The sequence below is a fragment of the Accipiter gentilis genome, chromosome W (assembly GCF_929443795.1).
Source record: "Accipiter gentilis chromosome W, bAccGen1.1, whole genome shotgun sequence".
NCBI lineage: Eukaryota > Metazoa > Chordata > Aves > Accipitriformes > Accipitridae > Astur > Astur gentilis.
Window position 1 is genome coordinate 31822938 of NC_064918.1, and position 26327 is coordinate 31849264.

Genomic DNA, 26327 nt, shown 5'->3' on the forward strand with positions numbered 1-26327 from the left:
AAAGAAAAGAGAAAAATTTCACTGGTCCTGGGTCCAGTGTTGATCCAGCCACTCTAGAGGTCCAGTTCTGGAGGGCACAGTGGGGCTTCAATTCATGTCCTTTTATAATCTCCTTGCCCCTCCTTCAGGCAGGTACTCGAATTTAGGCTAATTAGGTGTCACCCGTAGTTTGTGCTTTCAGAACCTTCAGGAAATGGGTTGGTTGGTTTGGGGGTTGTTTGGGGAGTAACTTTTCCCTCCTTGCAGGCATGACCGTCTTTTCACCTTTGGCCATATATGGTGAGCTGCCCTGCTCAGCATATCAGAACACCGAATTGTGCACCCTCTGGCACCCCCTCTGCATCCTGTTACTAATCCTTGTTATGTAGGGTTCATTGTTATGCAGAACTTGCCCGGACAAAATGTTTGAGAAATTAACTCTTTCAGTCTCTCACCTCCTGTCAACACTGTTCCTAATGCAGCTCAGGATACCATTGACGACCTTTCCCGCAAGAGCGCATTGTTGGCTCATGGTCAACTTGTTGTCCACCAGAACCTCAGGGTCTTTCTCTACAGAGCTACTTTCTAGCCAGTTGACCCCCAGTGTGTACTGGTGCCTGGGGTTATTCTTCCCCAGGGGCAGGACTTGACATTTCCCCTTGCTGAACTTCATGAGGTTCCTCTCTGCCCAATTTTCCAGCCTGTCAAGGTCCCTCTGAATGGTAGCACAACCCTCTGGCATATCAGCCACTCCTACCAGTTTTGTATGGTCTGTGAACTTACTGAGGGTGTCCCAGCATCTAGGTCATTAATGAAGATGTTAAACTCCAGTATTGACCCCTGGCATATACCACTTCTGACTTGCCTCCAACTGAACTTTGTGCCACTGCTCACAACCCTTGCCATTCACAACCCTGGCCATTCAGCCAGTTTTCAGTCCACCTCACTGTCCACTTATCATAGACAAGCTGACAAAGTACAGATGATATTATGTGAGAGTGTTGGAAGCCTTACTAAAGTCAAGGTAAACAACATCCACTGCTCCCCCCCTCATCCAAGCTAGTCGCCTCATTGTAGAAGGCTACAGGTTGGTTAAGCATGATTTCTCCTTTGTAAAGCCATTCTGACTGCTCCTGATCACCTTCTTGGCCTTCATGTGTCTGGAAACAGTTTCCAGGCAGGTTTTCTCCATCACCTTCACAGGGACTGAGGTGAGGCTGGCTGGCTTGTAGTTCCCCAGATCTTCCTTCTTGCCCTTTTTGAAGATAGGAGTGACATTTACTTTCTTCCAGTGTTCAGGAACCTCTCCCAATCACCATGACCATTCAAAGATAATTGAGAGTGGCCTCACCATGACATCAGTCAGCTCCCTCAGCACTTGTAGGTGCAACCCATTGTAGACATTCGTCTGATCACCCCGTGGGACTCGGCACAGGGTCCACCATACCCTGGGCCACAGAGCACTGACACCAATATGAGGATGCTGCAAATGGCGTTTATTCAACTGCGTCACGCCCTTATATACTGTCTGTCGGTCATCCCGCCTCCTTTAACCCTTCTCTTTCCGTACATCGCAAGATCTTCCGAGCGCCAATCCCTACAAGTCCCCCCTCACTATGGCGGATGACCGACGGTACAAACTGGCGTTACAGCTATAGTGATTCCACCAACTCATGGTAATTCGTGTGTACTGGTGGGTACCCGCACTCTGTATAAAGAGTTTCCGCACGCAAACAGTCAGTGCTGGTATCCCACAACAAACCATAATAACCACCACCACCAAAAGGATTCCAAGTAGGGTCAACGTTTTCTAGTCAATCAAAGACAGGAGCCATTGCCAGGTCGACGAGAGGAGATTGTCAAGCCACTGTCACCTGCCTCCTGTAATTGATTGGCTTTGTCTAAAAGCATATCATAGTCCCCTGCTTATGGGGTACACACAGCGGTTGCTGTAAAGTGGATCTGCGGTGTTCAAAACATCGGTCACACCATTTTGATGCTCGGTTGGTGCGTCTCCAGAGTTGTTGTCCACAGCGGTCATACTTGATAAGCACCCAAGGGTCGCAGCGACCACAGTGCAGGTACTTAGACAATCTTTTGAACGGCATCCTGCAAAATAACTCACAACAAATCGTTATTGACTGAGGTCTGGTTTCAACCACCGTGCCGGCACCCAGCGCACGCGTGAGTCTGGGTGCTCTGATGATTGTACTGCAGCATACCCTCTTCCCTGTGTCACCAAGCGCCACCCACCTTCCCACTTTCCTGTTTCTGGGTCTTTCTTGTTGGGCCTCAACTAGTGCTGCTTGTAATCTGTTTGTCCAAGCTTCTTTCTAAATCAAGAAAAAGGTGGGAGTCAAAATCATACTGCAAAACTGTCGCGAATCCCAGGGAGTCAGTGAACCTGAAAAAACCACATCTAAAAGAGAGCCTGTCATGGGATGTCCTAAGCCGTAATCATCCACAGCCTTCTTCACTTGTTGCAAAAGCTTGCTATCTAACGGAGACCACTCCACCCCTACACCACCTGGACCAGCTTGGACTGGGCAAACTAAAGGGGGTCCTTCAAAACGTATGCCGTCCATAATACACTCCTTTGCTACAATTTTCCAGTCCAGCAACGTGACCTTCGGTGAATTGGGGACTCCTTTCTGTTCCCCAGCTGCTTGTAGCAGCTCCCGCTGTTGCTTCACCTGCTCCTGCAACTCCTCTACTACTCGCTGCAGCATCTGCAGCGGATCTGTAGCTGGGTCGGGCGCAGGTGTTAAAGGCATAGGCGTTGCCTTTTCACTGGCTGCTGCCGACTGCGCCTTACAGCCGGAAATAGCCTTTTGTTTTATCGCTGCATGTGGCGGACGACAGCGGTTTCCGCCCTCCAGTTGCCACGCCTCCTCTAACCGTTGAGCCGACCCCTCGATTGAGTCCGGCCCACTCTCTTCCTCTTCCGCTACGCGCGGAAGTGGGAGTGTCCTGACTTTCCTTCCTCCTTCCTTTGGCCGTGCTCCGCCTCTCCCAACTTCCGGAGAGACATCCGGGGAGAAAGCGGATGTCGGCGCCATCTTAGGGTGCGCTTGTGGCGCGGTTCGCAAAACACGTCCCGGCACCCAATCCTCCGGATCATACAGGGGAACCGCTCCCTCCTCTACCTGCTCCTTTTCTGATCCCTTCATCACAGCCCTCTCCGCCTCCTCTAGTCTCTGCCTCTCCTTCTCCCGTCTCCTTTGCTCAGCCACGGGTTCCTCTGCCTCCTGAATTAACTGTCGCTCTTTCTCCCGCTCCCCCTCTCTCGCCCGTTCACGCTCCCGTTCCAACTCCTCCCAAGGGTATCCCGGTGGTTCGGCCGGTGCCGACGGCTGCACTGGGAGCACCAGAGGCGTCTGCTCCGCTACCTCCGTCAGCCCTTCTGTCCGCGCCTCCCCATCCGCCTGCACGCCCCGATCCGCCTGCGCGTGCATCAATCTCTTTGCTTCCTTCCATGTTAAGCCCTCCTCCCGCACTTTCCTGAAAATCGCCCTAATCCGCCCCCACGTCTTTAACTCCGGACCACGCTGCGTCGCCATAGCCCGTTCCGCTAAAGCCGCGGTGCATTTCGGCCAGCACTCAGGAGACAATATGTCCCCCGGGCGCTCTATCGCTTCCTCTTTCAGGAGCCGCTCTAGGCAAGCTTTCGCTTCTTTTTGTCCCATAGGGATTTTTACCTCTCTAGAGCATGAGTCCAACACCTTCAGGACTGCTTCCATGCCTGGCCAGGCCTTCGATTACGCCCCGCGTAATCCGCCGATGTCCAATCACGTCAGGGTCACCACTTGTAGACATTCGTCTGATCACCCCGTGGGACTCGGCACAGGGTCCACCATACCCTGGGCCACAGAGCACTGACACCAATATGAGGATGCTGCAAATGGCGTTTATTCAACTGCGTCACGCCCTTATATACTGTCTGTCGGTCATCCCGCCTCCTTTAACCCTTCTCTTTCCGTACATCGTGAGATCTTCCGAGCGCCAATCCCTACACCCATCAAGCCCCATGGATTTATATATGTCCAGTTCATTTAAGTGCTCCCTAAACCGGAGCTGCTGAGGGTAAGTCTTCCTTACTCCACACTTTCCTCCTGGTCTCAGGGGCTTGGGGTTCCTGAAAGCCAGTCTTGTCAGTAGGCAAAGAACACACTGAGTACCTTGGCCTTTTCCATGTCCCTTGCCACCAGCTCCCCTGCTCCATTCAACAGCTGGCCCATGTTTTCCCTACTCTTCCTTTTGCTGTTTATGTACTTGTAGAATCCTTTCTTGTTGCCCTTCACACCCCTTGCCAGATTCAGCTCCAACTCAGCCTTGGCTTTTCTAACCCCATCCTTGCAAGATCAGACAGCATCTCTGTTATAAGTGAAAAGCAGGTGTGGATCCCTCAGGGATGAGGTACAACACACAGCAAGTGAAAGCTTTTGCTTTAATGAAAGCATAGTGTTACAATGGTGGGAGCCCCGGGACACCGACACTAACCAAATAGGGACCCAATGCAGTGGAACCCTGCTCAGGAATGAAGCTTAAGGGAAAGCACCACAGAGGTGGATAATAAAACTTATGCTGATTAACATATCATACATATGCAATGTCCTGTTGTGGTGGGTTGACCCTGGCTGGATGCCAGGTGCTTACCAAAGCTGCTCTATCAGTCCCCCCCTCAACTGGACAGGAGAGAGAAAATATAATGAAAGGCTCATGAGTCAAGATAAGGACATTGATTCACCAATTACTGTCACAGGCAACAGACTCAACTTGGGGAAAACTAATTTAGTTTATTGCCAATCAAATCAGAGTAGGATGAGAAAAAAATCCCCCTAAACCTTAAAACACCTTCCCCCCACCCCTCCCTTCTTCCCAGGCAGAACTTCACTCCTTAATTCTCTACCTCCTCCCACCGAGCAGCGCAGGGGGACAGGGAATGGGGGTTGCGGTCACTTCATCACATGTCTCTGCCGCTCCTTCCTCCTCAGGGACAGAACTCCTCACACTCTTCCCCTGCTCCAGCATAGGGTCACTCCCATGGGAGACAGTCCTCCGTGAACTTCTCCAACACGAGTCCTTCCCATGGGCTGCAGTTCTTCACAAAATGCTCCAGCACAGGTCCTTTACACAGGGTGCAGTCCTTCAGGAGCACACTGCTCCAGTGTGGGTCCCCCATGGGGTCACAAGTCCTGCCAGAAAACCTGCTCCAGCATGGGCTCCTCTCTCCATGAGCCCACAGGTCCTGCCAGGAGCCTGCTCCAGCATGGACTTCCCATGGGATCACAGCCTCCTTCAGGCATCCACCTGCTCTGGCATGGGGTCCTCCACAGGCTGCAGGTGGATATCTGCTCCACCATGGACCTCCATGGGCTGCAGGGGGACAGCTTGCCTCACCATGGTCTTCACCATGGGCTGCAGGGGAATCTCTGCTCCAATGCCTGGAGCACCTCCTCCCCCTCCTTTACTGACCTTGGTGTCTGCAGAGTTGTTTCTCTCACATGTTCTCACTCCTCTCTCTGGCTGCCATTTCTGTTGTGCAGTAACTTTTTCCCCTTCTTAAATATGTTATCACAGAGATGCTACCACCATTGCTGATAGGCTTGGCCTTGACCAGCAGCAGGTCCATCTTGGAGCCAGCTGGCATTGGGTCTATCGGACCTAGGGGAAGCTTCTAGCAGCTTCTCATAGAAGCCACCCCTGTAGCCCCCCACTACCAAAACCTTGCCACACAAACCCAATGCACCTGTTTTGCTCATTAGCAAACTCACTGATGTAATGCAGGTGCTGTTGTCTGAATTCCAAGATCCACAGCTGGCCTTCACATTGGCACCTGTGCAAGGGTATGTGCAGATTGGGGGGAAGCAAACTATCCCAGGTTACTGTAACAAGATAAGATGTGCTTGGGACTTTACATACTCAGATGGGGGAGGCGAACTATCCTGGGTTACCGTAACAAAGTCTTCTTGTGCCCTACACTCTTCCCTGCACCTCCTCCATGATGAGTTATGAGGTATCTTCTGAGTCTGCATAGTGTAGCTCTTGCTGAGTTTGATGGAGTCCTAAAAACCACAACTTAATTCCACACGTAATACCAAAGTACAGTGCAACACATCCCAGAATTAAAGGAAACCACCCTGCACTAGATGTGCAGCCCAGCTTCGGAGGGATCCCAGCCATGACCACAACCACTGATCTCCCTGCGTTTGACGAATACCCTGAGGAGCCAGCCACTGAAATTTTTTAAGTTCTTTTCAATAATATCACTGTCTTTGCTAATGTTGAAACAGCACATACCATCAAGCTCGCTACAGTGGTGGCCATGTCAAAGTAATAGATAATCCATGGCCGTGCAGCTTTGGAGAACACCTTTGCGGCAGCATTGTTTAAATTACTCGGGATTTAGCGGCGTTAACAAAAATTACACAAGCTTCTGCAGGGATAACCTTAGCAATGTGAAAAGCATAGGTGCTATAATCTAACTGGGAAATGACAGTACCCATATCATATAGGTTAGCAAGTTGCATGTATTTGGAAACTTTTCAATAGAGTATAATTCTGCAAAACATTCAGTGGTGTACTGATTCCTAAAAAACATGTCTCCATCAGATCCTCCACAGCTACAGTGTGAGGTAAACGGAAGGTTGATGCACTTAAAGCCGTGTGTGCTAACAATACCCATACGTTTGTAGTGTCTTCGCTGCATGGTACCCATTGATCTGCAATGGTGCTTCCCAACAGAACAGGGAGCAAAACTCCGCTATTCATAGTGCTCACCAAGTTAACCTGCTGGTAGACACTCACAACACATTTTCTCCTTTATGAGAGAGAATAGCACTAACCCTTGCCCATCCCCGAGGATAGCTACAGGGACTGCTGTGTTCCAGGCACTGACGAGTGGTACACCCGCAGATTGTGGTTCAATAAGGATAACTTGACCTGTTTTGGGTAACAAGCAGAAACGCTTAATAAATGTTGTCCTACTGCCCAAGATATTTCATGATCACCACAACTGTAGCAATGGAGGGCTGCTAACAGTAGCTCTTCCAGTTGCCATAAAGTTGGACTCTACTGCAGGTCCGTGATCGGTGATATCAGTGCAAGTATGGTATTTGGTGTGCTATGTAGGTTCCCACCTGTTACCTATGGGATAGCAGTAGCAGCGGGGACAAGATTTACTGCTTGCCCCGTGAGCAGCTGAAGTGATGTGCCATCCATCCGCAGTTGTCCCATCAGGTCTTGCTGTATACAAATAGTTATGGCGTGATCAGGTGCATCTCACAAATGCTCATAGAGTGTTGTTCTCCCAACATGACAATTATTCAGGTAGAACACTGTCTGCTGCAGCACCTCCCCCCACCCCTTCAGTGTGTGGGTAGCTGTCAATTTTCGTATTTGGTCTTTTAAGAGGCCATTCATATGCTCTATCAGACCATTTGCTGTTGGGGTATATGGTAGGTGATATAACCATCATAACCCACATCATTGGCCCAATCTTGGACTCACTGTGCAGTAAAATGGGTTCCTTGATCACTCTGGATACTCACTGGTATGCCATAATGCGTACATAATTGGGCAGCTGCAGCTGCCCTTGTACTAGGAAAAGCTACCAGTATTCCCCTATATGTGTCTACTGCAGTCAAGAGACAAAAATATGTTCTGAAAGGCGGGAGAGGACCAATGTAGTCAATTTGCCAATCTTGACATGGGGCTGATCCACATCATCATCTGTGTGATAACACAACCAGAGCAAGCTGAGTACAAATGGCACAATTAGATCATGCAGCATGATAGGCCATCAAAGGAATGTCTATACCTTTGCTTAAGCCATGAAGCCATGTAGCACAGGCACCGCGATGGCCTGCGGCCTTATGTAAAACAGCCACCTGTACGCTTATATGAGTACTCACCATGGTATCAGCTGCTGCATTTAACTGAGCTTCCAGTGTATTATTCTTCATGTGTGCGTCTACATGTCGGATAGACAAGGTGTGAGAGACTGAAAGAGTTAATGTCTCAAACATTGTGGTGGGTCAAGTTCTGCTTAAAGACAAACCCTGCACAGCAAGGAACCAAGGTGAAAAGCCCATCAGCTCAGACATCAGCAACAGGAGGGGGAGGGTGTGCTGGAGGGTGCCCAGCTCCCTGGTCTGATACAAAGATCAAACAATGGCCACTTCTGCAGGGAAGGAGAAGTCACTCCACAAAGGACCCCCAAGCCCAAAGGCTCACAGACTGCTCATTAGCCTGAGGAGTTTGGGTGCCTGCCCAAAGGAGGGGCAAGGATGATAAAAGGACACAAATTGAAGCCCCAGATGCGCAAGTCCACCGGAACTGGACCCCTCGGCTGACTGAACCACTCAGACTGACTGAACCAGTGCTGGACCCGGAACCGGTGAAATCTTTCTCTCTTCCTTTTTCTCTCTGTCTTCTTCTCTCTTTCCCTTTCCTTTTCCACAATCCCTACACCTCATCCGTTTCAAGACATAAACCGTTGACCAAGTCTGAGACTAAGAGTGGATCCAGCCACCCCTAGGCCCTTCTCTGAGGAGGAGTCTGGAAAGCAAGGGGGTCTGCTCTGAACCTCGTGACTCAATGGGAGGGATCTCCTTATTCCCTGAATTGATGTATATGGTTACCCTGGGTTACACAGTTTATAGAAGTAGTCTTTTGCCAATTCCTGTTGTGAGAAACCCTGCCACCTACTACCACGCCTTCCCAGTTCAGTTTTCTTCTGTCATGAATAAAATCTTTAACTGATCGGTTGGTGTCGTTTCACCTTAATTTAGCCCGAGGGACTTTCGAATTAAACATGACTCCCTGGTCTGTCCAGCCTGGGTCGTGACTTTTCTGGCGTAGTCGGCAGGATTCCCTCAGTGTTGCTAAAGCGATCATTGGAACCAGGTCCTTACTGTGGCCTCTCTCTGAGAGGAGTCATACACAAGGGGAAATAGTCCTCAGAGGACTTAAGAATTTGATTTTATTGCGGTCTCCCTGGGAGATCCCACTGTAGAGATAGTCCTCAGATGACTACTAAAAGCATCTGATCCCTGTACCTGTGTGTTCATTATGGCCTCCCTGGGAGGTCAGACTGTAGACTGCACCCCTCTCCTGACAGGATTAGAGGGCTACAATGCTCGACCCTCTCCTCTTGGTATGACTTGGGCCCGTAATAATTGGCATGATCCGCAAGCTGTAGCAGACAGAATTCTCATTTTGGCTAAAGAACGAAGGTTGAAGCAAGGAAAAAGGAAGGTGTTGGTTTGTGGAGTTTTAGGAGCTACTTTGGTGGCAGCACAACAGGACAAATGCATGGCCTGACAAGCAGAAGGGAAGATGATTAAATCCCTTCAAGACTTGGTGAAAGATTTGCAGGAGCAATTGGAAAATGAGATAAGGAGTCTCTCAGACCAACTCACCACTGAGCGAGTGACTAACCAGAGACTACATACTGCTTTGACTGAGGCTCTGGGGTGGGAAAGAGTATTAAGAGAGCAGTTAGATGAAACCCGCTCCCAGATCACTGTAGAAAATGTGGGTGCAGACTTTGATGGGGAAAAGGAATCAAAATCATACCCTTTTGAAGATCTAGAACGTATATGGGAAATATTTTCTCCTAGGACAGGGAAAGCCACAATGCGGCCTTTGATTAAGACTGAGACTGTGGATGGTGGTCAAGGAGGAGCCCAACAAGTTACCACCCACATCGTCCCCTATTCCCCCACTGATTTGGCCAAAATTCAGCAAGAATATTCCCGGGGACCCTGAGAAACAGAAACTGAGTTTGTGTGGAGAGTATCCCTTACTGGGGGTGACCATATCCTCCTAAGTGAGGATGAGGCAAGGGGATATTGGGGTCTGGGGTTTTTCCTAACTACGAATGACAATAGAGAGCCATGGTCCCTGACCCAAAGAGTAGCATATTGGGCAGGTGGATTGGACCCTATGGAGAGGGGAGACCCCTTTTCAATTAAAATGCCTAAGGTGGGTCACATTTTGGAGACTGCACAAAAGGCTGCGTGTCTCCAGCTGATGCATGATCGATTCCTGGTTCCGCAACAGCCCTCCCCCATGCAATATGCGACAGACCCTGAACGGTTGCATCCTCTTATAAGGGGACTGCCTGATGCCTTGAAATTGTATGCGGTGCAATTACAAGATCGCTTGAGAGCACCCCGACCCCGAAGAAGGGGAGGCCCCCCAGAGATGACATGGGGAGAAGTAGCGCAGGAATTGATTAATTATGGGAGATGGATGGGATTCACCACTCAGGGAGAGACAAAATCCAAAGCAGACCTTAGGAGGGTGGAAGGGAATGGAGAAACAAAAACCAGGTCTACACACAATTCTCGATCCTCTCCTTCAGGCAGACCGACACGGCCTCCTGACAATAAAAGATACACGCTGTGGACAGAGGGTATCTCAAAGGGAATCCTCAGGGAGGTGATGGATGGGTTGCCCACTCCCAACCTGGAAGGTCTGGTGAAAGGCTGGGACAAAATAAAAGGGGCCCTATTTCCCTCAAATTTTAAAGACCTTTCTCACCCATCCCGGGAACCCAGGGACATGGCCCCACAATTCTGGATGGCCTGCACAGATCCCCAATGCCATAGTGAATGTGAAGAGTCGCTGGGGAGTAAATGGATGTCCCAAACTCACTGCATTTTGCCCCCAACCCCCCTCCCTACTCCCAGGGGAAAGGGAAACAAAAGACCCAGTAAAACCCTTATACTACCCAGGATAACCCATTCTGTTGGACCTCCCAACAGTGGGAGAGGTGCCTTTAACCCTTAAAACTCCACTGAACACCTATTCATGGGTAGCTGCTGATGCACATGGAAAAGACCACCGAATCCACATGCGATGGATAATACCCTCATTTTAATCTATGTATGTTTTATATTTGCATTTTGTAGAACCAAAGAGAAGTGGAGAAAGATGGCAAGGGACCTGTGTTAGTCCTAACTATATTAATTGCTATTTGTGTTATCAGTTTATTGTTATTTGTAATTTTTGTCTGTTATTATAGGGAAAGATGCTTTGGGAAGCCTTTTCCCTTACCCTGATCCTTTCCACTGGAGGACAGGGAAAAGATTTTCCAGATTTAGCTTGGAATTTGATTCAAGGTTTCATGCACCTCTGGAATGACACCAATCGAGGTGTTTGTACAAAGGAATTCAATTCAGCCTCATTCATCTAAATATCACCAATCTTGTGAAAACCAAATTGTTCCTGGAACAACGCTTCTGGGGGACCTTTCATGGCTACTATTCAAAGATTTATCTTCTTCCCTGAGGAGGAAACCTTGAATCTTGTGATGTTGTTGTTAAAAGAACATGGGTTATATGGGATGTTAAATATCACCGACGGAGCTGTCTCACCATACACAACTCAACTACCTCCTCAGAAGAAGCGCAAAAGAAGATGAGAGAAGTTACAGACAAGACTGGAGAACTTTTCCAAGCGATGCAACCTAGAGACTGGCTTAACAGAGGATTGTTGCTGACCTCTCTCCTAACATCCTTGGGACTCATGGGGTGGGGAAAATGGCTTGTTAGCATTGGACTCATGTCGTTATGTGGATTTTTGTTCTTAATGGTTGGCTTTGCAATTGTTACACTGTTACACTGTTCAAAGTTTATACTGTTTTGTACTGTTTGAAGTTTTGTACATGTTCTCTCTCTCTCTCTCCTTTTCTTGCTGTCTCCTTTCTTTATATCTAAATCACCAAACTGGGAGAAGACTATGGAGAATCCACAAAGATAATATAGGTAATGTTTGAGCCACGGGGTGGTGTGAGAGACTGAAAGAGTTAATGTCTCAAACATTGTGGTGGGTCAAGTTCTGCTTAAAGACAAACCCTGCACAGCAAGGAACCAAGGTGAAAAGCCCATCAGCTCAGACATCAGCAACAGGAGGGGGAGGGTGTGCTGGAGGGTGCCCAGCTCCCTGGTCTGATACAAAGATCAAACAATGGCCACTTCTGCAGGGAAGGAGAAGTCACTCCACAAAGGACCCCCAAGCCCAAAGGCTCACAGACTGCTCATTAGCCTGAGGAGTTTGGGTGCCTGCCCAAAGGAGGGGCAAGGATGATAAAAGGACACAAATTGAAGCCCCAGATGCGCAAGTCCACTGGAACTGGACCCCTCGGCTGACTGAACCAATGCTGGACCCGGAACCGGTGAAATCTTTCTCTCTTCCTTTTTCTCTCTCTGTCTTCTTCTCTCTTTCCCTTTCCTTTTCCACAATCCCTACACCTCATCCGTTTCAAGACATAAACCGTTGACCAAGTCTGAGACTAAGAGTGGATCCAGCCACCCCTAGGCCCTTCTCTGAGGAGGAGTCTGGAAAGCAAGGGGGTCTGCTCTGAACCTCGTGACTCAATGGGAGGGATCTCCTTATTCCCTGAATTGATGTATATGGTTACCCTGGGTTACACAGTTTATAGAAGTAGTCTTTTGCCAATTCCTGTTGTGAGAAACCCTGCCACCTACTACCACGCCTTCCCAGTTCAGTTTTCTTCTGTCATGAATAAAATCTTTAACTGATCGGTTGGTGTCGTTTCACCTTAATTTAGCCCGAGGGACTTTCGAATTAAACATGACTCCCTGGTCTGTCCAGTCTGGGTCGTGACACAAGGGAAAGTGTCTCGCAAGCTCAAGTACCTGCTGCCATAGGTCAGCACCTGTGGGAAAATAATGGAAGATTGGTGAGGAAGATTGTAAACACACTCAAGTGACTTTGCAGCCAAAGTGTAGAAAAACATATATATCATGCTAATTGTTGTTTAGCCTTGTGTGTTGGACAAGTAGAACATCTGTGTTTAGATAACACAGGCCTGTGATAGACTTAGAGGCACGCTATTGAACATGCTTGAGATTCCTGCCCTGCTGTGGGAAAGATGAAAGCACAGTGGTAAACTATGTCTGCGTGAATCCTTGATAAACAGGCAAAAACATCAGGTTCAGTGATCCTCTAGCAAGGACTGGGCTCTGCAGTGCCTGCATTCCCGCTTTTGTGCCTCTGCCCAGGTGCTGCTTTGGGGAGCCCCTGGTTGGCGAGGTAATGAAAATAAATTTACTCTTTGCATTTCATCTGTGGTTTTGTGGTTGTTCCTGTGTCCTGCCTGTGCTGACTCACACAACACCCCCACAAGGGATGACCTGCTATTTGCCAGTTAGCTGCTTCCCAGGATGTTATCCAAGTTTGTAGACCTTTATAGGTGTCACGACCCAGACTGGACAGACTAGGGAGTCATGTTGAATTTGGAATTCCCTCAGGCTAAATTAAGGTGAAACAACACCAAACGATCAGTTAAAGATTTTATTCATGACAGAAGCAAACTGAAGTTGGGAGGTAAAACAGTAGGTGGCATGGTTTCTCCCAACAGTTATTGGCATGAGACTACCTCAGTAAACTGTGTAACCCATGGTAACCATATACATCAATTCAGGGAATAAGGAGATTCCTCCCGTTGAGTCACGAGGTTCAGAGCAGACCCCCTTGCTTTCCAGACTCCTCCTCAGAGAAGGGCCACGGGGCAGCTGGATCTACTCTTAGTCCCAGACTTGGTCAACAGTTTTATGTCTTAAAGGGATGAGGTGTAGGGGTTATGGAAAAGGAAAAGGAAAGAGAGAAGAAGACAGAGAGAGAAAAAGGAAGAGAGAAAGATTTCACTGGTCCTGGGTCCAGCGTTGGTTCAGTCAGTCTGAGGGGTCCATTTCCAGTGGGCTTGCGCACCTGGGGCTTCAGTTTGTGTCCTTTTATCATCCTTGCCCCTCCTTTAGGTGGGCACTCATTAGGCTAATTACATGTAACCTTCCGGCCTTTGGGCTTGGTGGTCATTTTGGGAGTAACTTCTTCCCTGCAGACTTGACCATTGTTTGATCTTTGTATCAGAACAGCTTATCAGAACAGGGAGCTGCAGCACCCTCTGGCATGCCCTCCCTTCCTGTTGCTGATGTCTGTGCTGATGGGTGCTCAAGTGGCTGCTTTTCACCTGTGGTTCCTTGCTGTGCAGGGTTTGTTGTTATGCAGTTTGTCTTTAAGCAGAACTTGCCCCACCACAATGTTTGAGACATTAACTCTTTCAGTGTCTCACAATAGGCCACCCAGCTATCAGCATATAAGAAAACTTCTCCAGTGGTCTCTTCTATTCCAAGAGTTGCTGCATGCAATTCAGCCCATTGACTAGAATTCTCCCCCCCATGCATATGCAACTTTGTCCTTATATGTGGCATACACTATTGTGCGCCACTGACGAGGTCCTATAGGGGTGTAGCTTTCTGACTCCTCAGTAAACCAAACTGCATGTTGGTGTTCTGTTGGAACATTGTCAACTGGTGGTGCTTCCACCACGGAGGATGGGGCAGCTGGTGGCCCAATTGCAGGCAGATTGTCTTATAGAGATGGCTCGTGTTGAAAGGTGATAGCCTCTAACAAAAGCGCATGTGGGATTGAAATGGTTGGCCTGCCCATATGCAGGCATTGTTGCAGACAGTGTTTCCATTTAAAATGGGTGGCAGCTTGTGCCACCCCTGTATGAACTCAATCTGATTCATCTGTAACCCAGCCGGCCAAGGGAATGGGCATTCAAACAGTCACAGGTGAGGGCCCCGTAATATGGTCAGTGTCTTGCAGTGCCCAAACTACTGCTAGAATCTGTTTTTCCAGGGGTGTATAACCGCCTTCTGCTCCTCACAATGTCCGTGACCAGAACCCAATAGGCTCTTCGTGTTGCGGTGCCACCTGTTGCCACAGGCCCCAAGATGCAAAATCTCCAACAGTAGTAACCTCTAATCAAAAGGTCGCTCTTTCTCAGGTGAAACCAAATGCACATGCTCCACCACAGCTTCCTTACATAGATCAAAAGCTTGTTGGTGACGAGGGCGCCACTGCCATGGTGCTGCTTTTCATACCAGTTCCTGCAAGGGTCTCATTAAGAATGCCAGATGTGGGATAAAGGCCCACCAGAACCCTAAGAAACCTAAAAAACTCTGTAACTGTGCCTTAGCTGCTGATGTGGGAAATGCTTGTATGATATGTTGCACTTTCAGAGGAATTCACCTTTTGGCACCTACCCAGAGTACACCAAGGTACACAACAGTTCCTGTGGGCCCTTGGATTTTCTTTGGCTTCACCACCCATCCTTGCTCCTGTAGTGCTGCCAATGTAATATCCAGCACTTCTTGAACTACCTTTTCATCTGGTCCTGATGACGTGCGGAAACAGACTCCACAATCAGTGAGATTGTAAAGTAGGTATGTTCATTCAGTGCTGGGCAGCACAGGGGATAGTCCCACCAAAGTCGTGTGCACCTGACTTGGCAGCTCGCTTTAAATTTATACAATCAAGTGTTACATATACATAGAGTTTCACAATACACCTATACATATGCATGACCTATCCCCACTTCATATTAAAATTAGTTCCAAGAAGTCATTTCCCTAAGTTCCTCCCAACTGCGCCTGTGCAGTGCCTGCTTGTGGTGGTCGTCAGGGGTCGTGAAGATGAAGGCTGTATGTCTTCTTCGCGGTGAACTCTTAACCTTCTGTCCCTGCGCAGACTCAGTCGCTCCTTGGCATTTATCCAAACCACAAGGCCGGTCTTGGGGTAGACTTCTGCTTCTTATCAGGGACTATCTCTTGCTTCAGTTAGTTTCAACAATGTAAATGTTAAACATCATTTCTCATCCCCTTGGGCTATGTCTACTTCTATTGAAATTCCTTTAACTTCAATACAAGCTAGATAATTATTAAACAGTTCCAATCTACATACATATCTACTATATCTACTAAGATTCCCTTAACTCCCCTTCTCTCACTGACACCATTATGTTGTTGATATAATGATAGCATTAGACTCCATGAAGAAGGGCAATTCACTCTAAATCTGCCTGCACTAACAAATGGAAAACAGTTGGAGAATGCTTGTACCCCTGTGGCAACATGGTAAATTTATATTGCCATGCCTGCCAAGTAAAAGCAAATTGATTCTGACTGTCAGGGTGAATATCAATAGAAAAGAATGTGTTTGCCAGATCGATTACCATGTGCCACAGCTGAGCAGCAGTGGTTATGCGCTCTACCAATGTTACTATATCTGGCACTATTGCTGTGAGTTCTAGGGTAACCCAGTTCAGAGCATGGTAATCGACTGTCATACGCCATGTTCCATCTGTCTTCTTCACTGGCCAGATGGGACTATTAAACGGGCTCAATGCTGTTTGCACAATGCCAGCTTGCTGTAAAGCAGCGATACTCTTTTGAATTTCTTCTTCACTCCCCAGAATGCGGTATTGATGCAATGACACGGGTTGAATCGGGGTCGGCAAGTTCACCAGGTCCCACTTTGGATGACCCCGCAAAAATCATCTCTGCAACTCAAAACACCCAAATATATCAGGGGTGCCCGAATGCGAAAAGTCTGTACTGTGTATCGACCTGACAGCCACACAGCACATCCATTCCCAATATATATTCACCAATTGGAGCCGCAAGCACTGTAGCTTTAAATAGGGGTGCTTTACCTAATGTCAATTTTACTGTTACAACTCAAGCCGCAGTCTCCATCCCTCCCAGTCCTTGTACCAGGACTGTCCATCCCTGCAAGTCCTGAAAAGGTGAATGCAAAATAGTTACTTCTGCCCTTGTGTCCAACAAGGCCAGTACATGCTGTGTTCCTCCCTGTGGCCACTGAACTGTAATCAGAAGAAAGGGGTGTTGGTCCCCCTCACTCATTGTCACCGCTCCCACTGTGGAGTGCCTGCCTATAAGCCAATCCCATGCTGGCAGCAGGGACCATTCAACTGGGGCACTGGGCACTGCAGGAGTGGGTGACATCGCGGCATTTCTCGCAGCCCCCCCTTGCCCTTTATGATCGGTGGTGCGCTACACTGCCCTGCTGACAATTGTAACCAACGTTTATATGACTCTGGAGTTGGTAATCCATTAATTTCTTCCCAGGGCGCCCCCCGCCCATATAAGTTCAGCCCATATTGTATTCCGCATCACTTTTCCCTTCTCCTGTCCAGCCTGGCCAGGTTCCCCTATCGTTCTCTTCCCTTTTGCTGCTCACACTGCTCTTGTACTCAGTACAGAATCCAACTGCATCAGTGCCCCCACCAGTTCTCCCACCCGTTCATTGGTGGCCATTACAATTGCCATTAATGGCACTTCTAATTTTGTGGGGGCCAACCTAAGGAATATTGTCTTAATCAATTTTGTGACTTGGACATCATCAGGAGCCTTGGCACATCCCAACACTACCATGTGAGCCATCCTCAACTGCCATAGAGCATTTACACCCTTGGGTATTGTTTGCCATGGTTGAACAGTGGCCGCTAGCTCTCCAGTAGACAGACATACTGTATCAGCCACAGCCAGCAACCATCGATACAAAGAAGGAGCCTCAATGTCTTGACCACTGTTGTCCTGTATTCCCTGAATCTCCTGCAATGCATGCCGTATCTGCAAACTCCCATTTGCCATAGCTCATTGCGAAGGAGGAGCACAGTATTCCCTGCATTATCCCATACCCATATGAACCATTCCAATAGTCCCTCCCCAGGAGTCTGTTTGAAAGTGTTAACAAGGTCTTGTAATTCTGCTGTTTTAAATGTCCGCCACACTTCGGGCTGCATCCTTCCACCTTCAATGCGCATTTCACAGACGGGCCACATCTGGCAATTGTTAGTACATCGCATAGAATTACCTTCAGACCACCCTTCCGATGAGGAGGAACTCCAAATATTTTTATCCCAGGACTCTGGATCCCAAGCGGCTGTTGCTATACAGCCTGTACCTGTGACACAGAGACTGGCCCTTTTCTGACCTTCGCTCCCTTTCTGTTTGCTACTCTGGCTGCTAACACAAGCATGTGTTAACTGCTGTGTCCATTCCGACTATACTTCATGCATCCACCAAATCCTGACATTCTTGCTCCTTAACTGAGAGCATCCTACGTAGATGTAAGATTTCATCCAGGGCACGGAGCAGAATGAGGAACATCCACGATGCTTCACCCACCGCTTTCCTCTCCACCCCTGGCCAGTGGCCCAGGTGCAGCTGAGTTAACATCGCCTCAACTTGCTGTGGTGTTACTTCAGCTGCTTTTTGCAACTCCAGCCAGTCTGCCAGAGCTGACCAGCCTGCCACCATTCATGCAACTGAACCCCATTGCTCTGTCAGGTGCCATCATGGTATGCACCGCAGGGATAGCTCAAGCTTCCCTGCCTCTCCCGCTTTTGACCAAAGTGGCATCATACCTGATGGATCCTGCCAACTGCACCGTGTTATGAGCGAAAAGCAGATGCGGATCCCTCAGGGACAAGGCACAACACTCAGCAAGTGAAAGCTTTATCTTTAATGAAAGCGTAGTGTTACCATGGTAGGAGCCCCGGCACATTGACACTAATCAAATGGGGACCTGACTCAGTGGAATCCTACTCAGGACTGAAGCTCAAGGGAAAGCACCACAGGGGGGATTAATAAAACTTGCACTGATTAACATATGATACATATGCAATGTGCTCATTAGCAAACTCGCTGATGTAATGCAGGTGCTGTTGTCCAAATTCTGAGATTCACAGCTGGCCTTCACGTTGGCACCCGTGCAAGGATATGTGCAGATGAGGGGGGAAGCAAACTATCCCATGTTACTGTGACAATAAGATGTACTTGGGCCTCTACATACTTGGATGGGGAAGGCAAACTATCCTGGGTTACTGTAACAAAGTCTTCTTGCACCCTACAATCTCTATACTCATCCTGAGTACCCTGGCCCTGCTTCTGCCTCTTGTACACTTCCTTTTTATGTCTGAGTTCAGTCAGGAGCTCCTTGCTCATCCATGCAGGCCTCCTGCCACCTTTTCTTTCTTTTCTACGTGTTGGAATGGACCTTTCTTGAGTTTGGAGAATATGATCCTTGAATATAAACCAGCTCTCCTGGACCAATCTTCTCTCCAGGGCCATATCCCATGGGATTCTTCCAAGCAGATCTCTGAAGTGCTTGAACTTTGGTTTTATTCCACTCTTTGTGATAGATGTGAATGCTGGGTTAATTTAGGCCTTTGAGACTGTTAGCTAGGCACTAAAGACAGATGCTGAAACTTTTTAAAGACTATTGAAACTGTCTGAACATAAATCTGTCTTGATGCTTTTATAGAAACCCATCAGTAGAAGAAGGATTAACTATTTTGTTTACTTGACTGATAATCACAAACCTAATAATATTTCACATGGAATTTATAAACTATTTAGACAAATGTAAAATCTTAGACTTCAATAAATGTTGAATTCACTATTGGTAACATAGTGTTTTTGGTTTGTGTGGCAGGGTTTTTGGTAGAGGGGGAGGGGCTGCAGGGGTGGCTCTTGTGAGAAGCTGCTAGAAGCTTCCCCAGCTCCAAGTTGGAGCCTCTTGGCCAAGGCTGACCCAATCAGCGATGGTGGTAGTGCCTCTGGGATAACATATTTAAGAAGGGGAACCTACAGTGGGAGAGGAGATTGGAATGTGAGAGAAACACCTATGCAGATACCAAGGTCAGTGAAGAAGGAGGGGGAGGAGGTGCGCTGGAGGAGGTGATGCCCCTGCAGCCCGTAGTAAGACAGCAGGCTGTTCCCCTGCAGCCCATGGAGGTGAACAGTGGAGCAGATGCCCACCTGCAGCCCGTGGAGGACCCCATGCTGGAGCAGTTGGATGCCCTCAAAGATGGCCATGACTCCATGGGAAAGCCCATGCTGGAGCAGCCTGTGACTGAAGATCAGCCCGCGGAAAGGACCCATGCCAGAGAACTTTGTGAAGGACTGCAGCCCACGGAAAGGACTCACGTTGGAGAAGTTTGTGAAGGACTGTCTCCTGTGGGTGGGACCCCACGGTGGAGCAGGGGACGAATGTGAGGAGTCCTCCCCCTGAGGAGGAAGGAGTGGCAGAGGCAATGTGTGGCGAGCTGACACCAACCTCCACCCCCTGTTCCCCTGTGCCGCTGGGGGGAGGAGGTAGAGAGAACCAGGAATGGAGTTGAGCCGGGAAGGGGGAAAGCTGTTTTAAGATTTGGTTTTACTTCCTAATATCCTTGTTTTGTTTTGACTTGTAGTAAATTAAATTGATTTTGTTTCTTCCCCAAGTTGAGTCTGTCTTTTGCCCGTGACCATAAGTGGTGAGTGATCCCTCCCAGTCCTTATCTCAACCCACAAGCTTTTCTTTATATTTTCTCCTCCTCATCCCACCAGGGCCAGGGGCAGAGGAGTGAGCGAGCAGCTTCGTGGTGCTTTGTTACCAGCTGGGCTTAAACCACGACACATAGAAATAACTTTCAGCAAACATCAACACAAGTCTGGAAGTGCATTCATAATTGTGTAAGTGAAATTAAGATTGCTTAACACTAAAGTTTTGGGGGTTATTTTTGGTATGCCTTTAGAATCATAGAATCATTTAGGTTGGAAAAGACCTTCAAGATCATCGAGTCCAACCATCAATCATGCCCACTAAACCATGTCCTGAAGTGCCTTGTCTACACACTTTTTGAATACCTCCAGGAATGGCGACTCAACTACTTCCCTGGGCAGCCTGTTCCAATGTCTGACAACCCTTTCAGTAAAGAAATTTTTCCTATTATCCAACCTAAACCTCCCTTGCCGCAACTTGAGGCCATTTCCTCTCGTCCTATCACTAGTTACTTGATAGAAGAGACCAGCACCCACCTCACTACAACCTTCTTTCAGGTAGTTGTAGAGAGCTATAAGGTCTCCCCTCAGCCTCCTTTTCTCCAGACTAAACAACCCCAGCTCCCTCAGCTGCTCCTCATAAGGCTTGTGCTCCAGGCCCCTCACCAGCTTTGTTGACCTTCCCTGGACACGGTCCAGCAACTCAATGTCTTTCTTGTAGTGAGGAGCCCAAAACTGAACACAGTACTCAAGGTGCAGCCTCACCAGTGCTGAGTACAGGGGAACAATCACTTCCCTAGTCCTGCTGGCCATACTATTTCTGATGCAGGCCAGGATGCCGTTGGCCTTCTTGGCCACCTGGGCACACTGCTTGCTCATATTCAGCCAGCTGTTGACCAGCACCCCCAGGTCTTTTTCTGCCAGGCAGCTTTCCAGCTACTCTTCCCCAAGCCTGTAGCACTGCATGGGGTTGCTGTGACCCAAGTGCAGGACCCGGAACTTAACCTTGTTGAACCTCATACAACTGGCCTCAGCCCGTCCAGATCCCTCTGTAGAGCCTTCCTTCCCTCAAGCAGATCGACCGTCCCTCCCAACTTGGTGTCATCTGCAAACTTACTGAGGGTTCATTTGATCCCCTCATCCAGATCATTGATAAAGATATTAAACAGAACTGGCCCCAAAACTGAGCCCTGGGGAACACCACTTGTGACTGGCCGCCAACTGGATCTAATTCCATTCACCACAACCCTCTGGGCTCGTCCAGCCAGCCAGTTTTTCACCCAGTGAAGAGTACACTTGTCCAAGGCATGAGACACTAGCTTCTCAAGGAGTATGCCATGAGAGACAGTGTCAAAGGCCTTGCTGAAGTCGAGGTAGATAACATTCACAGCCTTTCCCTCATCCACTAAGCAGGTCACCTGGTCATAGAAGGAGATCAGGTTGGTCAAGCAGGACCTGCCTTTCATGAACCCATTCTGGCTGGGCCTGATCCCCTGCTTGTCCTGGACTTGCCATGTGAGCACACTCAAGATGAACTGTTCCATAATCTTCCCCAGTACCGAGGTCAAGCTGACAGGCCTGTAGTTCCCTGGATCCTCCCTCTGACCCTTCTTGTAAATGGGCATCACATTGGCAAGCCTCCAGTCATCTGGGACCTCCCCTGTTGGCCAAATTTGCTGATAAATGATGGATAGTGGCTTGGCAAGCTCCTCCACTAGCTCCCTCAGTACTCTCGGATGGATCCCTTCTGGTCCCATAGATTTGTGAGTGTCCAGACGGCGTAGTAGGTCACTAACTATTTCCTTCTGGATTATGGGGGTATATTCTGCTCTTCGTCCTTGCCTTCCAGCTCAGGGGGCAGAGTACCCTGAGGATAACTGGTCTCCCTATTAAAGACTGTGGCAAAGAAGGCATTAAGTGCCTCAGCCTTTTCCTCATCTCTGGTGGCAATGTCCCCTCTGTATCCATTAAAGGATGTGTCAAAATATTTCCAACAGTAATAGCAAGTAATTCTTGTATTTGCTCTGTTTGCTTCTAATCTTTTAATTAGACATAATTCAAAAGCTTTTCCCCTACAACATTATACTTCTGGGTGTGTGTATGGTTACAGGAAAAATACATTTGTGGTGATTTTATAAAATCTGGTTTATTTTATATGATGTAAATGACTTGAACATTTGTTGGGTGGTAGGGCATAGAGTGCTGGTATTTTCTCACCAGAACAGACCTGTGATTCAACTAACCCAGTACCCTGTCTGAGGTGATAGATGTTAACAGATGCCATACAGGAATGTGCAAGAAATCCTGTGTTAAGCATCTACTCACATGGGGAGTTTCTTCCTAAGTATTGTAGCTTTGTGCAAGCGGCGGAGGAATGCACATAAGTCGACTCAATATGAGTGATAGAAGTGATTCAACTTTATTTGCACGGATAGCTCATATTTATACAGCTTACGATATGCCTACTAGTCCTATTATGATTGGTACATTGCTAATGTTTATTCATTACTAAAACACACCCACTTGTGATTTGCAGCTATGCATGTTCCGCAATTTTCTCATGGGAACTTTCTCAAAGTTGTCTATGAAACTCTGACAAGGTCACAGTGTCCTTATCTTTCTCCTGATATCAGCAAGACCAGCAGTTTTGGCCGAGGCCTAGTCTTGCTGCCCACGCTAACATTCCTTCACACACCACTCTGCTTGCACAACCTTTCCATAGACCCATGTCCTTTCTCATTAAGCCAATTCCCAACAGCTTTGTATCTTGAATCATCAGTGTTTAACTTTCTTAAATATATTGGTGTGGTGGGTTGACCCTGGTCAACACCCACCCAACCTCTTGCTCAGTCCCCTCTCCCACAGGACAGGGAGAAAATAGAGGGATCAAGATAATAACAGTCTAATAAGGAAAGCCAAAGCTGTGAGCGCAAGCAAAGCAGAGGAATTAATTCGCTACTTCCCATCAGCAGGCAGATATCTAGCCACTTCCTGGGAAGCAGGGCCTCAGCACACATAAAGGTTGCTTGGGAAAACAAATGCCATAACCACGAATGTCCCCAATTCCTCCTCCTTTCCCTGAACGTTTATTGCCGAGTATGATGTCATATGGTATGGAATATCCCTTTGATCAGTTGGGGTCAGCTGTCTTGGCTATGTCCCCTCCTAACCTCTTGCCCACCCCCAGCCTACTCTCTGTGTATGTGTGTGTGAGGGGAGGAAGAAAGTCTTGATGCTGTGCAAGCACCATTTAGCAATACCCAAAACACTGGTGTGTTATCGACACTGTTTTAGCTACAAATACAAAGCACAGCACCATGCAGGCTGCTATGAAGAAAGTTAACTCCCATCTCAGTAAAATTAGTTAGAATTAAAAATTAGTTGATGGGAGATGATCTAATTCAGTTTGTAATATGCACTTTCCTCTTATGTGATACAGAACAGATCTGAGAAATTCCTAAATAAATTTTTCTTAAGGATTTATTGTTTGCTCTTCTTAATTTTAATTTCTCATTTAAGGTGGTAATTTGATTCCTCTCATTTCTTCTTTATGTATCTCAGGAGTTGTACTGGGTTTACGTGACAAGGTTTTGGTAGCAGGGGGGCTACAGGGGTGGCCTCTGTGAGAAGAGATTAGGAACTGCCCTCATGTCAGACAGAGACAGTTTCAGATGGCTCCAAGGCAGACCCACCACTGGCCAAAGCTGAGCCAGTCAGTGAAGCTGGTGGCACCTCTGTGATAACGTATTTAAGAAAGGGTAAAAAACACTGCACAACAGCTTTGAGAGAGAGGAGTGAGAGAAACAACCCTGCAGACACCAAAGTCAGTGAAGAAGGAGGGGGAGGAGGTGCTCCAGGCACCAAAGCAGAGATTCCCCTGCAGCCTGTGGTGAAGACCATGGTGATGCAGGTTGTTCCCCTGCAGCCCATGGAGGTCCACGGTGGAGCAGATATCCACCTTGTAGCCCATGGAGGACTCCACGCTGGAGCAGGCTCCTGGCAGGAACTGTGCCCTGTGGGGGACCCACGCTGGACCAGAGGAAGAGCTTGAGTAGGAAGGAGCAGCAGAGATGAAGCGTTATGAACTGACCACAGCCACCTTTCTCCATCCCCCTGTGCTGCTCAGGACAGATGGGAGGAGGTAGACCTGGGAAAAAGGGGGGATGGGAGAAAGGTGGGTTTAGTTTTGTTCTTATTTCTCACTATGCTACTCTGTTATTAATTGGCAATAAATTAAATTAATTTCCCCAAGTCGAGTCTGTTTTGCCCATGATGATAATTGCTGAGTGATTTCCCTGTCCTTATCTTGACCCATGAGCTTTTTCATCGTATTTTCTCCCCCTGTCCTGTTGAGGAGGTGGAGTAAGATAGCGGCTCCGTGGGCACCTGACGGCTAGCCAAGGTTAACCCACCACAGTAGTTTGTGGGTTTTTAAATAATTATTTTCTCTTTTCCCCTCTAAACAAAACATCTCAACTCAAATGGGAATTGCCTTATGGTTGGCTCAGAACTTCCTATTTCAGATGTTACTTTAAAGAGAAAGGATAATGATAATTTAAGAGTATTTTATATGATAAATCAATGTTGACTTTGCAGATTAAAAAAAACATGTTGGGAAGCACATCAGTTTGTCTCCAAGGTCTAGGTCAGTCAGTATCTCTAGTCTAATCAAACTGACATCTTCATAATGTACTATTTTGCTGCTAGCTTCTTCTTGTCTTTCTAAATAATTACAAGTATATCTGGCATTCCTTCTTCTAATATAGCATTTTAAGGCATTTCACTATTATGGCTTAGCTGTCTTTAAAAATGCTGATGTATCCCAATTCATTGACCCTTCTGTGAGCAAAGGACAATGTGTAGCTTGAGTTGTGTATGGCTCAAGCCCACAAGATGCAGGCTAAACTGAAATCTGATGCTGAGAACTTATGAACCTTCAAAATTTCATTGCCTGCCAGAGATTCATTTTGTGCTGGAACTTGTATGTTAGGACCTCTGCATGTGTAGTGAATCTGTTCTCTTGTTTTAACAGCTGCATGTTGGCAGTATGGGTCAGGCCTTCTGGAGAAACCTCTTATTGTGCCTTGTATCTTGTTTTGAAGTTGAAGTGACTAATACCCTGGAAAAAGTTGCCTCTGTACCTCTACTTCCTGCTAATAGATTCCAGTGTGTTCTTTAAACAACTACTGAGTTTTCTGGTGTGCTTCTTGCAAGTTCTATAAAACTGTCACCAGGTTTATTTGCTGCTTAGGTATAATCAGGGAAGTCTACTAGATATATATTTTTCCTTTACCAAAACATATCTGATTTTTATTTCCCATTCATTAAATGGATGTTTGTCTAGATGTGTGTATTATCTTTGCTATCCTCTGTTTCTCTGATAAAAAATGGCTTTAATTAGGCTACCTATTTTGTAACAATTTTTTTTTCTTTATTCTATAGTTATTTCGCATCTTATTTTGTCTTACCTGAGCTCTTACTGGTTGGTGCCTCATTTGGCATTGCTTGACTACATTATAGTAGGGGAAAAAAATATCCAGTGTTCTCCAGAGGAGAAATTATTTCTTTATTTCAATTTTCACCATAATACCTTTAGCTTCTCATCCTGGTTAATGCTTGGATTCACTCCTTGGTAATCTATGTACACCCACAGTTTTGGCTGAATTCCTACCTAGTCAAATAACTAGAGTTATATTTAATTTTTGTGCCTGGGTGTTTGCCATTTTAGGTGTACTTTTAGCCTTCCTAACTATTTTTACCTGTTAAAAATTATGCTTTCCATTGCCTTCAGAAGGGTTCACTTCCTATTTGGCTAGCGGTTCAAACAACAGTTTAAGCCATCTCCTAAATATTTCTGAAGAATGGCCATAAATAGCTGTTCTCCTGTGCTATAGAAATGTGTGTAGTTCATACAGTTTTTTAAATCGGAGATGTCATTTGCTATATTGAAACTGCTAAATAAGTGGCTGCTCTTCAGTTGCATGGAAATTTAGCTATAAAATAAGGTTTAGAAAAGAAGTAATCAAGTTCCCTGGTATAAGTTCTGATCTATCTGATATACTGTGCAAACAAATCATGTTTTCATTCTTTGACAGCTAGTTACTAGGTTAATGAAATCTCAAACACCATAAAACAAATTTGGGGTTTGTATCTTTTACTACTTATCCCTAAGACCTAAAA

The 26327-nt window shown here is 47.2% G+C and overlaps 1 protein-coding gene across 4 annotated transcripts in view; it reads left to right on the forward strand.

Moving 5' to 3' along the window:
* The window catches only part of LOC126035499 (polycomb group RING finger protein 3-like), a 135945-nt gene that overhangs the window by 43016 nt on the left and 66602 nt on the right, over window positions 1–26327 (forward strand). The window contains exon 3 of one of the 4 annotated variants that reach the window (XM_049794153.1): window positions 20214–20339. The exons of the other annotated variants lie outside the window; for them this stretch is intronic. The gene's annotated coding sequence lies outside the window, so the exon portion shown is untranslated. The remainder of the gene's footprint in view (window positions 1–20213; window positions 20340–26327) is intronic. 4 annotated transcript variants of the gene reach the window in all.